The sequence below is a fragment of the Meleagris gallopavo genome, chromosome 6, assembly GCF_000146605.3.
Source record: "Meleagris gallopavo isolate NT-WF06-2002-E0010 breed Aviagen turkey brand Nicholas breeding stock chromosome 6, Turkey_5.1, whole genome shotgun sequence".
NCBI classification, from domain to species: domain Eukaryota; kingdom Metazoa; phylum Chordata; class Aves; order Galliformes; family Phasianidae; genus Meleagris; species Meleagris gallopavo.
Genome location: NC_015016.2, coordinates 41,107,551 through 41,122,516, shown reverse-complemented (window position 1 = coordinate 41,122,516; position 14,966 = coordinate 41,107,551). Strand labels below are relative to the sequence as shown.

The following is a 14,966-nucleotide window of genomic DNA, read 5'->3' as shown; positions in this document are numbered from 1 at the left end:
CAATTAACTTATTCTTTACTTTGCTGTTTTCCTTCATCTTGACAAAGATAAAGTGAACTCGTAACTCTCACCAAGGCTGAAATTGATTCAGTGTTGAGTAGATGAAGTTCAAAATAATTGCACCGACATAACTAACCTTATGCAGAGAACAATGAAGAAAATCCATCTGCACGTTTTTGTCACATGCATTACATCAATAAATTGATTATCTCAAGAGTCCTTATCAGCTGTGTGTTCTCACTCTACTCTCCTTCAATCCACACAAATTTCATTATGCCGAAATTTAGGTATGGACCTGGATCTCTTGGAAGTCCTTGGTCCATACAGTAATCAAAATGCTTTTATCATATATTTCTCTATGACAGGATCTTTATGTTTGACTGCTCTTTAATAACGCTGGGTGCTATAAATAAGAAATACAGTGGTGCTAAATGAGCATTGCTCTGGGTCTTACAGTGCCGACTATCTGATGAGATCTGGAGAATAAAGCAGGCTCAGAAGCTCACAGAATTAAATGTGGAATTACTGAAGGAATTGCTCACCTGACAAAAAAATATTCAAAGAAAGTATCACAAATGCAACAAAAATAGACAATTTTACGTCTGCAATATTGAAAAGATAAAATTGAGTTGGGTCTTCTAATGAGTCCTACTTCAGCAAATTAACACAAGCTCAGCAAAACACGACTACTTTCATTTATCTACCATGACTGATAGCTATACCACCTGATATGAAGAGAAACAGTAAAATGAGGTATTTGGAAATATCTGCATTTAGGTTTCTTTATGCTTATCTTACTGTGGCCCTTCCTTTACAAGCATTTTTGAATTCAGAGCTAAATCTATGTTTACATATATTTTGATTTGTTGACTTTCTGCCTATAGCTGTGTGTTCTGCTACAGTTAATATTCCCAGCTGTATTTGAACTGGTATGCTCATCTCCAATCTAAAAACTTATAATGCTGCTATGCCTTGTTATGTCTACACAGAGGACAGAAATTTGCGTTTCAGAGGCCACTGAGAAGGAAAACCTTGATGTCATTGCAGCAAGTTGTAAATCACATGTAAAATGGAAGCTGTCCTCGTTTAAATTTGAGCAGCTTCTCTAGTTCTCTCATAGCAGTGGTGTTTCTTTTTTCAATTATAGCTCTCGGTTATACAGTCTCAGCATAATTTACAACAGTTGTACATAAGATGTCCCCCAAATAGGTGAGGGACTACATAATGAAGGTGAATTGCTGTTAGTTGGTATGAATTACAGACCCTTTTACATCCTCTGTGAGCAGTATACATAGAATAGCAGAGTGTACTGACTCAGAAAGTGCTTGGCCCTGCATTTTCTTCTATTTTGTATGCAGCATTTTTGCAAACTCACCATATCTAGATTTGCATGTATGATATAAAAATCTATCAACTGTAATATACATTTAAATATTAAAATTCTCTGTACACTGCTCAGTGAAAGGACACTGTTAGCTAGCTTGTTTTACCGAGAAAAAAAGTTCAATCCAACACAAAATGCATTTATTCATTCAGGCCAGGATACAGTATCTAAAAATCTGAGAGTGAGCGTTACTTGCAGGGCCACTCCTTTACAATACAATCTTTTTTTTTAATTCTTTCTTTCAAAGTCTAACGTCACTGGGTTTTCATCTTTTCTATTTAAGTTCTGTAATTATGAGATGAATATTTTATCCTCTACTATATAACTCTAGGATGTTTAATTTCAGATCATGAACCATATTTAACTAACACATTAAAATGCAAGATAATATCCAAAATGACTTGGGTTTTCAAATGCACTGATATATGGGGTGTGAACCTTACAAGGCACTTCCATTGTACCTACATTTGGTGTGAAATTGCTGTTATCTACAACCTTATCACCATAAAGATGTGACAAACTGTATCAGCAATATATTACCAGAGAAAACTTGTAGATTTAAAAGGGGTTAATCACTCAGAAGATGTGTGCCTGAGTGCAAATGCTGCCTACTTCTGTTTTGTTCCTCCGAGTGTTGCTAAAATCCATGTCTCTTCGGCAATTCCCACTCTCTGAGGAAGAAAAGATGTCATAGAGTTGGTGCTCTTGCATGAAGATATTTGGGTGCTCCAGAATACCTCTTATTACTTAGTTTTCTTCCACTCACTGTCTTTTTCATTTCTCTTACTGTTACTCTGTTAGCTGTTTTTCCATTGAAGTAATTAGAAGGATTTGAGTCTGATTGCTTATGCAAGCTATGGCTTGGAATGTATCCATCCCTTGCCATGTCCCTCGCAAGAGGTCAACCTCCATGAATGGCAGCCAGATTTTAGCAAGCTAAGAAAGATGACAGTGTGTGTGTCATGTCCACGAGAAAAATAAGTACCAGACATCTGCAGCATTTGTCTAAGAAGACTCAACAATTTCTTGTTTAATTGTCTTAAAATCCTCACTGGAGTACCTCTGCAGGGCACTAGATCTTGACCCGTCTTCAAAATTAGGATCTAGTCTGGATCAGTGCTTAGGATCATCTCCATGTAGAGACAGAGACTGCAGAGTCTCACTCCTGAACATTACACCCGTCTGCTTCCCTTGATTGCCCAGTCCTATCTTACTGATGGCCTCTTTCACCTCTATGCCTTTGGGTGGGAGAGATGTCCGAAAACACTGGGTGAGCTTAAATATGTTGTTTTTTGTCTAGCATGAGTATCATAGATGCTTTCGAACTTTCAGCACTGTCAAGTCTGTCACCATGACAGAGAAAGAAGACTGGCATTCTTGTATATATATTCAAGTTTGTGCAGACAGCCAGAGGTTAAAACACTGTCCTTGATACTGGCAATTGTTTGCTGCACCATACTAAACTGTTTAAATAGAATATGGCATATGACCAATAAAAATTTATACACCAGTGTCTGGCAGGTCACACCAGAATTACAAATCATAGAATCACAGAACACCCTGAGTTGAAAGGGACCCACAAGGACCATTAAGTACAACCCCTGGCTACACACAGACCACCCCAAAACACAAACCCAGCGTCTGAGAGCATTGTCCAAACATTCCCTGAGCTCCGGCACTCAGGGCCGTGCCCACTGCCCTGGGCAGGCTGTTCCATGCCCACCGCCCTCTGGCACAGACCCCGTCCCTCACCCCCAGCTGCCCCTCCCGTGGCACAGCTCCATGCCGTTCCCTCGAGCCCTGTTGCTGTCACACAGAGCAGAGCTCAGCGCTGTCCCTCTGCTCTCCTCAGAGATAAACTCCTGATATTACTGCTGGTAAACTCTTCAGTGCAATAGCCCCAGGAGATTCTTTGTAACTCCTGCCTCTACTCTATTATTGCCAGCAATGCCATCTTGTAAAAAAGATATCTGTACTGTATAACACATCTGAAGAGAGACATCTGTTTCACAGCTTTCAGCTTTATACATTTAGTTGTCAGGGAGCAACCAACTCGCAAGGAGTGGCCGAAGGTACGTACCTCCTCAAACCAGTCAATGTAAAACTCAATAAATTGCTAATCAGAACAACTGCACAGGTGCTATAGTCCTCATACTGTTCAGAAAAATACTTCTAGTCTCACTTCAGAGGTGTCTCTCCTCAGCACAAATTACTCCCTAAGTCTAAACACATAAGCAGGCAGAGTAATTTCCTGGGAGCTCTCAGAGCTCTGCTGCAGGCTGCTGGTCTGATGATTTCTCTCGGAGAAGTATTCTTTGTGAGATCTCCTAATGGACTCCCAGAGCTGCTAAGTGCTGTAGAACACCAATGTTGCTGCCAGCTCTTGTTCCCCAGGAGGGAACACATCGGCTTATTCTGGGGGGGCACTTACTGGGCAAGCGAGCCCTCAGTCATGCTTGGGCATTCCCTGCTGAGCAGAATAGGATATGGAAACCTGTGTAAGCAGGTTATGCTTGTCTCTGGGTCACCTCTGCGTTTAATTAATATCCCATATCAAATATTGAATAGGTATCAGTTGCTGTAAGCACACTATAGTTCTCAATCTCCAGGTATGCAGCAAGACTGTTATTTTAGGATAACCTCCCCTAATTGTAGCAATATGGCTCTGGCACTGTGCAGCTCCCCCATGGTGCTGGTTAGTACAGTGCCCTTGCACATTCTGTTGGACCAGAACGACATGAGCATTCATCAGAGATTCAAAATTATGTAACATTTAAGAGGCTTGTTTTTCATTGGGCTCAAAAGACTGCCTATTTTTCTCCTTGTACAGCTGGTTGAAGAAGAAGAATTGCGTGGAAGCTGAGGCATTAGCAGACATATCTATGAGTCTCATACCCCATAGGTAACAGACTGATGGCTCAGCCTGGCTTTTCAACTGGATTTTTTCAGAACTAAAGGACAGGAGAGTCGTCTTATTGTTGGGAAGACTTTTTAACAGGAACACTTGCTTGAGGCAGCAATGAATTTCAGCACATAATACTATTCACTATGTGGATTTAACAAAAAAAAAAAAAAAAAAAGAATCAGAGGAGAGAGATGTAAGGGGCAAGTTACACAGTTAATGCTTTTCTGCAATAATGGAATAATGCTACATAACAGAATAGTTAGTTGGGTCCCAGGGTCCAATTCTTCTATTTGCAGCTCAATGGACAACGGCACTATTTGGTGCAAGGTACTTCTCTGTACATATATAGCAATCCTTCTTTCATTGTGTGCATCAGTTTTGTTTTGCATTGTGTATCATAACGTCACAACACTAACATTTGGCCATTCTTCCTGAGTTGGTTGCTCCCTGACAGCTAAATGTATAAAGAGAGCACATATAGGATACGGGATATAGGGCATAGCACTAACAATTACAGTGACAGGAATATGCATAAAATACTTGTCTGAGATGGAAAATGATATTCATATATAATGGGAAAGTAAAATTATAAAATATTTCTGAAGTAGTATTTTGAAAAGGCTGCAGTTACTTTGGAAATAGTGCTATCAGCCATTCTAACACTGGATATCCTGCACTCTGTCCAAATTAAATTAATTCTTTGGAGGTTACTTATGCTAACTTTTTAATCACTTAGTTAAATATTGGGGTCACTTTCATATTTGGTGACAAGAAAGCAGATTTCTTTAAGGGAGAGTGCACCCATATTCATGAAGAGCCACCTCTTCACATAGCTGTCCATACCTCCTGTGTCTCTCTTCACTAAAGTACACAAGAATATTGTGGTTTTTCTCATTTATGTGAATCAGTAGGCAGTAGTACTAACAAGAGACAAAGAAATTATGCTTAGTCTTTGAAGTGTTCTTCCTAGCAATTAATTATTTTCTTCCCTTTTGTGGGCTGAGGGATTGGGGTTTTTTTGGTTGGCCGTTGCTGTTTTTTCTCTGCAAATCACAATCTCTTGGATCAAAATGGGAAGATATTGACTTGTAATAGACCTCTCCTTTGAAGTTTTTCCAAGAATATTCCTCTGGCATGAATCTAAGGCATAATTCATGTTTTGCTTGGTTTTGCTATCATACATTTTTAAAGATATTCTTTATTGTATGATGACAGTTTATATAAAACAGGATGCTTAAAATTAGTATTAATATTAGCCTCTTTAATATAGTTTCAGATAAAATCTACTCTCATAAGACTTGAGGAAAAAATAAATCTAGATGATTTTTGACTAAATTTGTGGGCTCATTTCAGCTCACTCTGTGGCTGGATTGTGTTCTGTACTCCTTGCTTTTTTTACAGTATGAGATCCAACTTCCTTTCAGCACAGGTATTTGTGAATGGTTGTCTTCTGTGCTCTTCTCTTGGCACATTTACCCAGAATGACTCGTGTGTCTTTAAAGCCACTGCTGAGAGACAATTTCACTGTGGGATATGTTTCTCAACATTATGTCTGTGTTATATGGTAGGGGTACTGGATGCAGCAATTCACAAATGGTTAAATAAATAAATAAATAAATTCTTAAAACTGTGTTGGCTTCATGTGAGAGAATAGAGTCTGTTTTTCTTCAAGGGAAAAAGAATTACTGGCAAGATTCAGCCCCCTTCCTGCAAATTAAACTCTAGGTGAAACAAATAGCAACTGATATACTGTTGTGGTGCTGTGGTTGTGCTACAGTTTCTACAGTTTCTTTATTGGGTATTAGACTACCAAAATAAATACTGCATCTGTTCAGTATCCATCCTTGGAAATATAAAAAAAGAACCACCAGAATAGGCTTAATATGACCTAATATAAAGACAACCTTAGATTAAGAAACAAATATATGTATGTTGCTCCAAAAGTTGCAGCTGCAAAGCACTATTTTTCAACATAGCCATACATTTTCATCAGCAATGAACAAAAGGCTGCATGCTGCACTCATCAAAATCTGTACCAGTGGAACTGACCCACTGTCACTATTGCTACTGCTGGGATGCACCACACACTGCCTCACTGTGCTTATATCCACTGGCTGATCTCCATAAATGTTCAGTAAACATCAAGGAATGCCAATGTCTGTCATTTATTCCACATGGAGAAATTCAATCCAATCCCTTTGCTTCATATGCACTTCCATGACTGACAGCATTCTATCAGCCTGCCCCTCTGCTGCCATCTGTCACACGGCAATGAAATGTAGCAGAATAATGGTGGGAAGGTTCAACCTCTACTGCCATTCCACCAACATCTGCCTCTGATGTTGTGAGCCAACATGGTAGAATAGGAGGTATTACTTTCAGGATAGCATTCATATGAAGAAAAGTCTTTAAATGTCTAAGGTGTAATCTGTGTTACTGAAATAATCAATGGAAGAGTATCCATGTGTACTCTATTAGTCTACTCAAAACCAGAGGTGTATCATAAGCTTAGTAGCAGTACTGTGCATATTGTCATCAGAAAATATTTCTTCAGGAAAGATGGTTTGGCATCAAACTTGTCATCCAGAAATCATTTTGCTTTGTGCTAAATGTTAAGGAAAAATAACATATGGTTGCAGCTTTGTCTTTTTTGATGAGTTTCCTCAGAGGTCATCCTTTGTCCCAAAAACTCACATGACAATTTCTTCTCAGGGTCTGATAAAATCTAAGAAGTTATTTCAACTCTTTTTTATATTGAAATTAATGGACCCTTTGCAAAAAATTACACAATTTATTGGGTTTGCATTTGTTCAGATAGTATTATTAACAATTGTCACAAACATATGCTTTAAAAAGTCAATAATCTGAAATAAAATTTGACAGTGCATAACTGCTACTGCAGATAGCAATATAATCACTTCACAGAAAATGCGTTGCTTCCATAAGACTCCTTAATTCAGTTGTATCAGTTAAATTGTTGACTCTGTTGTAATCTACGTTCACAATGGAAAATTACATTGCCTTGGAAAAACTAATTACCATGTCTGGCCATTTCTCTGTAGCTCCTAGAACTTATATCCACTCTAACAAAGGATGGAATTGCCATAGCAACTGCCAATCTGCTTGCTTTTGCTGTTTTTGTTTCCCCGCTCGGAAGCCCACACGATTAGCCAGTTTCATCAGATGACCATCCATGAGAGACAGAAGCCATTGCTTTTAGAGAAGACAATGCTTCTCTATCAGACCAGGATGCTGGAAGTAGAGAAAACAACGCATGAATGCAGATGACAATTACAGCCCAGCTGCACTTTGGAACTTTGAACAGGGAGATTCTTAGTCACACTCGTTGAAGTTTCCAACAACACACTTCTACAGCAAATGAGAAACTTAGGAAACTTATTCCTAATAGCAGAGTAATTTCTCTTCACCATCTCCAAATATAACACAATGGCTAAACCATATGAAGTTTCTTAGAAGGAATGAATCAAACTGTAGAAATCAATTAATAGCTGAAAAGGACTCTTAGGACTCTTAGGACTCCTTACACACTTTCTTTGATTTTAAATAATAGCTCTGCAAAAGCAATTAAATGTTAGAACTATATAGTGTATAATATATACTATCATATAATATTATTCTTCCTTTATTGTCTTTCGATGAAAATACCTTCTCAAATTGTTCATATGTTGGGAGAAAAAAAAACCTGTGTCTGTGCCACATATTGTAGGGAATCTGCTTTAGCAGGGAGACTCTTGAGGTCTCTTCCAACCCCTGCAATTCTGTGATTCTTTTCAAATATATGGATATTATTTTCAGTTCTCCCTGCAAGATTCCTTTTATTTATATCCTAGTAGCCTGTTATGCCTGTTATGCCTAGTAGCATGGGAATTATAGTTTGGGAATTAGTTTGTTCTTTAGAACACAGCAAGTATGGAACTGCAGAAAAATATTTCAATAACATCAGCTGCATTTGGCACGCTATGATTTAACTGGCCATATCAATCATCTCCGCAATTTAGAGGAAGTACAGGTCTCAGTTCAGCTGACACATGTAAAAAGTTTCTGTGACCTATTCCAGAGGTTTTGAGTTGTGGTCATAGAATAAGGACTGGGAAGCAATGTGCTAGACAGCATATTCATCCCCTGCCTGCAATCAAGGTTACTCAGCACACCCACACACTCAGATCTCTTTTTGGATCCATCTAAAGCAGGGCCATCCAACCAAGCTTTTGCTACTAATGTTCTTAAGCTGCTCATGGTGGTGATACAATTTCTGATTTAAAAAATGGTTTTCAGTATCTCCAGTGTTTCAGACTGCTCCTTGTTTTACAAGTAGAGAAGCAGGACAAAAGCACCACCATATGCCTAACCCATCAGTGGCTGGTTTCCATAATACCTGGAGGAGAAATGACTTCCTTATCTATTGAAAAACTTCCTGAACAATGTGATACACAAAAATCCCCAATTTTGTTTCTATTGTAGCTGCTGGAGATCATCTTAAGTATTTGGGGTGATACTATTTAAAGAATAACCTTTTCTCTTAGGAAAAACACCACAACACAATCTTTTTAACTCCAGAAGGGTCTCAGCTTCATAGAATCATAGATTCATTTGAGTTGGAAGGGACCCTTAAAGGTCATCTAGTCCAACCTCCCTTAATGAACACGGACACCTACAGCTGCATCACATTGCTCAGAGCACCATCCTGCCTGACCTTGAGTGTCTCCAGGCACAGGGCATCCACCACATCTCTGGGCAACCTGTGCCAGTGCTTCACTACCCTTATCATAAAAAAATTCCTTATCTCAAGTCTTAATCTCCCTTTCACACTTCAATTCTTCTGATCCTAAAACCTCACACATTCCAATTCCACAAAAATGGCTTGAAACAAACTTTTCCATCATCTCTCCTTTTTTTGTGGAAAGAAGGAAAAGCAGTCTCTTAATATATCTTGTTCCAGAAAACAAGTACTTACGAAGAAAAACAGTACTTTCAGAAAACTTCCCCTGAGCTTTCTGGAATTATCTGGCCAACAAATAAGCCCCAGCAGCCCTATGGGTTTCTTCCTACCCTTTTATTGAATGTTTTGTGTTCTGTTCACTGGCTGTTGTCTCATGGGCCTGGACTCCTAAAGCTTTCATTTTGAGCCATATCTTATGCTGTTTGGAATCCAGACTGAGAAAGAAAGCCTGGATTATGAGATAACAGGCCTTGTCACCAATTAAAGACATTCATTCTCTGTAAACACAGAGAAAAAATATTTCAAAAGCTGCTAGAAATACATATGGAAGCCCATTATCTCTTTTTAATGTATACTTTGTATACTTCTTAGGCATCTGCATATTGATTAAAAATAGCTTTGCAGTTTATAGTGTAACTACTTAGAACAAATGCTTTTATAATATGTACCACATTTTATCTTTTTTTTTTTTGTGCCATAGGGAAGGAATTCCAGCCCTTAGTGGAGAGTAAAGAACTGTAATAAAGTTTGCATTTAAAAATTAAATATCCTAATTCTGTAGTTCCTTAAAATCACCCAGGGAATACATGTAGAATTTATTTCTCCAAGATCAAATGTTTTTCACTGAATCACCATATTAGGAAGTCTGCATGTTCAATTGGTAGCTAGTTATTTTTAAAAAATAAGCACTATTTACCCTATCCTTCTGTAAATCACACTTACAGCTGTACTTCATTTAGGAAGTGTAAATATTTTAGATCAGAGTTGAATAATCGCATTATACTTCATTCCTAATTTACATGTAAGAGTACCTCCTAGCGATTAATGTATTAATGAAGTATACTTATAGCATCAAATAGTATATATACTACTACCAAATAATACAGATTCTATTTTGGAACCCAATTTGCTCTTTACTTAAATGGATAGCAAAATCTGATGTACTTCAATAAATGCAGAAACAAGACCAGAATCCTTTCCTTTTACATGCTATAGAAAAGCACCAAAAATTTGCAGCAAACAATGGAAAGAAAACTGCATGATATGCTCTATATAGCTCAAGAATAGTACAATCATTTGTAAAGAAGCAATACAAATTCCCTTTATACAATAACCTTTAAAAACATTATTTTTGCAGCAGAGAGATCCAATACTCCATGATTTGGAGTGGTGTCTCTGTAAAACACACCTGCCTCTGCAGGCTGCTGATGACAGCTCCCAATTCCCAAGAAGCCAACTGTCTTGCACCTTGTTCCCAGTGAGCAAGCATTGCTATTCTGGACTGGCACTACTGAATTAAATTTGTCCCATGTGTTTTCCATAGAGTCTTTAATGAGTGTGAGCTGCCTGGAAGCAAAGCCTTTGGGAGCACAAAGCAAACGAGGAACAAACTTTTAATCAAAGAATCTAAGTACGCTCAGAGCTTGATTGTGTGAAATGTGGGGGGAGCTGAGGGTTCTCAGCATCCCACAGGAATCAGTAAGCAGGGTAGAAGGTGAAAAGCTTGCAGCCAGAAAGTCAAAATCACCTATTCTCTAAATCAGGCTTTGTAAAGCATCCTGTGTAGTGAGTGATTCGCTAATACAGACAAATTCACAAGAAGAAATGTGTATTCTGAAATAAAAGCCCTAGGAGAAATTGTATTATATTTTCAGATGTAAATACAGCTGAAAGTTCCCAAAGCTATTTAATGGCTTTCTGATATCATCCTCTTAAAATCATTCTTACAATCCTTTCTTCATGTCAAGATTTTAAAAGAAATTATATTTTGCAAATTCAGACAGAAAATTCATTAAGGTAAGGGCAACTTTGGAATTTCCATTTCCTTTAATTCTTTCTGTGAATTAATCATAAAAAAAAACTACAGTCATATGCACTTTGAATCTCTGTTGCTTAACATATATTTTGCAGTTATACCCTGTGGCTTCAAGAATGTGCGTTAGAACATGCTTCATACATCCCAAATCTCTTTCTTATCAGACTGTGTTATGGAAGGGTTGCATGCAATATTAAAAACCTCATAAGCCAACGCAGCATTGGATGTAAGATTTTCAGATATGCTAACAGTACTCAAAGCTAAGATTGCTGTATCTTTGCAGAAGACTTCCACAGTAACACTCTGCCGGATAAGATCTATTCAGATAAGAGCACATTGCCAGATATGGGTCCTAGAAAGGGTTATAGATCCACCACACCCCATATCAGAAGCTGTAAGTGCCTCTGAAATCAAGGCACATGCTCAGCTCTGCAAGAGCAGCTCGGGTGGATATCTAAACAGTGCTTTAATCAGTTAGCTAACTCATTTTAAGCTAGGCAGAAAATTTCTTAATGTGTAGCTGTGGTAACATGGGGCTTGGTCTATGCTTAAAAAAAAAAAAAAAGCAATAAAATAAATACATAAACTGTTATTCTGCGCTAAGCCTGACAGCAGTAGGTGAACTAGCTAATTTGTAGCTAATTTCATTGTATTCAGAAGATCACTGCAATGCAGCAGTGTCTGCATAAGAAATGCCCACCCAGAAATGAAGTAGGTCCTGGCAAACAGAGTGGTACAGTGGCTGCAAATGCAGTGTGCGTTCAGCAAAGCCCTTATACTGGTAACAACCCCCTGAGCATCTTCTCTGAGCATCTGTGAGATGGGATCACTACCATTCCCTTCCAGAAGGACAAATCAGTCATACAGTAGATTTTACTTCTGACATAGATATTCAAGCTATCCCAAGATTCATGCAGGGTGTGGAGGGGAAGTAGCTTTATAATCGGCTGCCAAAAGTAAGACAAAATCTCTAGAGAAAGAAAAGGATTTTCATATAAACAGGCTTATGGTTTTTAATCAGCTCTTTCTTTTCCAGTCCTATTGATAATGCAGTGGTTAGGACTGCCCATTCTGCTCATGGTGCTGATCATACTGAATAATCTTTATATCCACTGTTATCAACATATTGCTTTGAAAAACTATTGAGATTTCCTAATATGTAGAAATGGGAACAGGAGATCAGGTTTTACCTGAATTCCATGAAATAAACATTCCTAAAAATGAACAGCATAAAGATTTACTGAACTAATAACAAAACACAGATATCTTATTGAGAATTAGTGTTGCACAATGACAGTTTCTTCACCTGGGATCACTTGAGTGAGCACATCGAAGGAAGAGAGTGTAGTAGCTAATTTTTTTTTTATTCTGGATCATAGTTCTTGTTCAATTCTGCATTTTATTTCACTCATAGTTACAGATACAGATAGTTAAAATATATCACGTGGTTAAAATATTGGTGAACTCTTTCATGCATGCTGCCAAGACACATCTGTCCACCAGTCTTACTAGTTTATTCTTTGTAACAATTACTTGAAACCTGGCCTCATCTATAGCTGGGAAATATTGAAATTCTGAATGTGAGTAAAGTCATGTTCTTGACATACTGTTAACAAGTTCAATCACAATAATTCTTTTTTTTTTCACTAACAGTTTTCAACATAATGCTATAAGATGCTGAGCACTTTCCTTTCTTGAAGGCTGCATCCAAAATGCTTCTCCCCAAAATGAGTGAGTAAACTGCTTTCCACATAAGTTCTTTCTGCTAGAAGATACTCCTGCTTTAAGAACACTGTTATCAAAGTGTTAGGACCAGATATCTGACAGCCAGAGTCTTTCTGACCTAAAATATTTGATGATTTTATTATTGTAAGGTCAGTCGAGTACTGGTAGGAAACATTGATAGGTACTTGACTGATTGGCAACACATCCAAATAAACCCCATCATATCATCGATTAACATAACGCAAGAGAATATGTTTCTGAGCACTAACAGTGCACCTGATTGGTGACAAGTCTCAGCCCTAGAAATGACTTCTGCTGCAGAGTTCAGACACAGATACAAAATTCCTAAGATTCAACAACTGAAAATGCGTGTGTTTGGGGTTCATTTGTACACATTAAAATTCAGAACTATATAATTACTTGGAAAAAAAAACACCTATATGTCAAGTCACAACTAATCCATCTAAAACCTTTGTTTTGCATTTATTTTCTGTTGGGATTTGGGGCCCAACTTCACTCAGTTGTCATTTCTTTTTGGTGTGTACTGTGCGACTGAGGCTTAGAACATCAATTATCACATCATAGTGCTCTGCGTTGCTAGTGATTACAAGAGACCCAAAGGATAAGGAAAAGGTCCCCCATAGGCTCCTGCATTCTGTGGATTACTGATGGCAGATCTGCCTCCGGTTGCTGCTTGAAGAATGTAAATTTAGAAAAACAAAAGGCCTGTCTCTAAGCCTATTATAATCAATAGGACTAAGTCTATTAATTGAAATGCCTTAAAAAACTCAGAGATGTCAGTGGAAAATTGTATCTGACTCTGGAATAACCCCACAAAAGAATAGCATAATAATCATGGGATGGACATAATGTAAAACTGAGGAGCCCTGAGCTGCAACCCAGATTGTCCAGGTACTTAGTTACTTCCATGGCATATTTCCTAGACTGCTTTAGGTCTGAGCTTTATTCCATCTGGAACGCCTCATTCTATCTTTGCTCTTCCCAGTGGGGAAAGTCACTATGAATCTTCTAACTGGAAGAGAATTCATAGCACAGAGTGCAGACCGTTTTCACCTGCTTTGAGATGGCTCACTAACTGGCAGCTTTTCACTAAAAGACCTTACCTTTAAATGCGGTACGTACAACAGAGACAAGTAACAGCAGCATACACACTACTTTCCAATTAGTTACTCCCCATACTTCCTTCTTACCTATCAGAATGCAAATTTCTTATAAAGTTTATTTGTTAGTTTGTGAATTGTTATCCCTTGAGAATAAAATGAACCATCTGCACGATGCTTTTAGTTTGGTCTAAGTTTAATTTCGTGTCTTCATTCTTAAATTAGAAATTAGTTATAAGTAATATGCTGTTCTGTAATTAAGCTGCCACAGGGAAGACACTGAAGTCTAGGAAACATTTTTATGGAGTCATTTCTCTTAATGATGTCCACATTTTATAATGAGTGTTCCCATTCCAGGAGGTATTTTGGAATTCAGAGACTTAAAAATGTAATATTCTTGCCAATAAATGCAATTGTGCAACAAAATAGTATTTAAAAAATTAAGTGTTCGATACTCTTCTGCACTGGACAGCTGCACCTATGGAAGAACACCTCTCATCACAACAGTGCTTGCTGACTTGATGTGGAGTAAAATGGACTAATTTATAACCGTTCTATGTCTGCCTTGAAGGAACAGCAGAGTTTTAATTCTTAATTATGAACAGCATCATTTATGTTCTTCTGAGCTTTCTATTATCTCTCCAGCTCATCTCAGCCCCTGACTGCTTTCAGAATGAAAGGTTTTCACACAATAAACATTCTTTTAAGCTTTGGCTTTTATTTCCATTTACTATGTTTTTTGGGACCGTGTTTTCTGCAGTTTTCTACCAACTGCTGAGGAACATTCTGAACCTTTGAACACTGAGCGGCGGGGTTCCATCCTAAGCTCAAAGGATGCAATACTAAAGAGCATCACAAAACTTGTAATACATTTTAAAATTCAGCTTGTTTTTTTATTTTACAAAGTCCTAGAAGTTTCTTGTGTTTAATGACCTCCTTTTCCTAATTTCTCTGTGTATGTTCATTTCTGAGGTCCGGATATTAACCATTTCAACATCTTATTTAAAAGCCTTTCACTTAAATGTGTCTTCCTTTATTCTTTTTCTTTTTTCTTT

General features: G+C 37.8%; 1 long non-coding RNA gene across 1 annotated transcript in view; it reads right to left on the bottom strand.

Moving 5' to 3' along the window:
- Window positions 1–1,542: 1,542 nt before the first annotated feature.
- The window catches only part of LOC104911545, a 55,167-nt gene continuing 41,743 nt past the window's right edge, over window positions 1,543–14,966 (bottom strand). Inside the window, exon 3 of the long non-coding RNA XR_004160170.1 lies at window positions 1,543–2,055. This is a non-coding gene — a long non-coding RNA (uncharacterized LOC104911545). The remainder of the gene's footprint in view (window positions 2,056–14,966) is intronic.